We start from the raw sequence: 1,713 nt of genomic DNA, 5'->3' as shown, positions 1-1,713 counted from the left end.
AAGTCTTATCTCCCTTCCCAACCACCCTTAACTCTTTAAAAATAACCAAAAAAAGGGTTGAACAGTAAATCATTTTACCCAAAAAGATAAACCATTATAACACTTACAATTTGCTTACCATCTATTCGTCATTCGTCATTGTACCTCGAGTAAGTTTTGAATATTCATTTTAAAAATTTAGTTTAAATTGTGTTAATTATGTTTATATATGATATCTTTTCCTTCCATTATGCCTTACAAAATTTCATTTACTCTGTTGTTAAGATTTACTTTCTATTCTTGCACTATGTTCTTTTGCTTGATTCTTAGAATATTCATATTGTTCAAACACATAACACTTTGAATGCAAAGATGCCCTTTTGTGTTAATGAGAATTTTCCAGACTTTTGTTCTCATTTTTAATAAAAACATTATGTTTTCATTTTTTTTTTTTAAAAAAAAAAAAACTAAAAATTGTTCCCTACAAACACAAAATTCTCATAATATTAAAACCCACAAAAACTTAGATAAACAACACAAAGAAATAGATAAAACAATACCATGTTTATCCCCAGAATTTGAATTCTCAGCATAACTGAAAGATTATCCACAGATTTTGAATTCAAACAAAATATTACAATAGATACTGACACACATCCTTATAATTAAAAACCCACTGAAAATTTGAGATTAAAAACACAAACTCAATTACGTGTTTAAAAATAACATTGTATTGTCCTTTAAGGATCAGAGTATTAAATATAAGGATAATATGTAAAACTTAGATAAACATATATATAAAATAATCCCATGTTTATCCCCAGAATTTGACGCACATCCTTATCCAGCGAACAACTCTTGCGAAATCTCAGCATAATTGAAAAGATACATTTTTTATTTTTCAAAATAAAAAATCATAATATTTTCACCGATGTCACATTCCCAACAAAAAAAATTAATTACTTTTTAAATGTCTAAGCTTACAAAATTCCATTTACTCTGTTGTTAAGATTTACTTTCTATTCTTGCAATATGTTCATTTGTTTGACTCTTTGAATACTCATATTGTTCAAACACATAAAACTCTGAATGCAAAGATGCCCTTTCGTGTTCATGAGAATTTTCCAGACTTTTGTTCTCATTTTTAATAAAAACATTCTGTTTTCATTTTTGTTTTTTCAAAAAAGTCTAAAATTTGTTCCCTACAAAATCAAAATTCTCTTAAAAACTGTCATTCACAATTTCCTAAAGATTGCCTTTGTGCAGTGAAATTTACTTCTAACCCTTAATACAAAAAAAAAAAAAAAAAAAAGAAAAAAAAAAAAGAAGACATAGTTCTAACTTTTCCCTCAAAAACTAAATGATTTCTTGAATTAATTACTTATAATCCGTTAATGCCTTTTCATTTTTTTTTCTCGCTTTCAATTTCTATTGCAGTGTTTTGATCACTGTTTTCTTCGTAAATGCTTTTGATACTAATTTAATTTATAACCAATTCCAATTTTATAAATCATTAAATGATTTTAATGATTTTTTATGATAATAAGAACCCAAAAAGTTTTAGAACATTTTGATAGATACTCATTTGAAATTTTTCTGCAATTTTTATATGAGCTTTCTCTCTTCATTATCTCAAAACGTTTATTACTTATAGTTCAAAATTTGGCCTTCAAACCCAAAATGTAGAAAAAACAGAAAGTAGAAACAACTTATAAAAAAGAAATTGGGAAATAA

The sequence above is a fragment of the Corylus avellana genome, chromosome ca10 (genome assembly GCF_901000735.1).
Source record: "Corylus avellana chromosome ca10, CavTom2PMs-1.0".
NCBI lineage: Eukaryota > Viridiplantae > Streptophyta > Magnoliopsida > Fagales > Betulaceae > Corylus > Corylus avellana.
Note: the sequence above shows the minus strand (reverse complement) of the source record.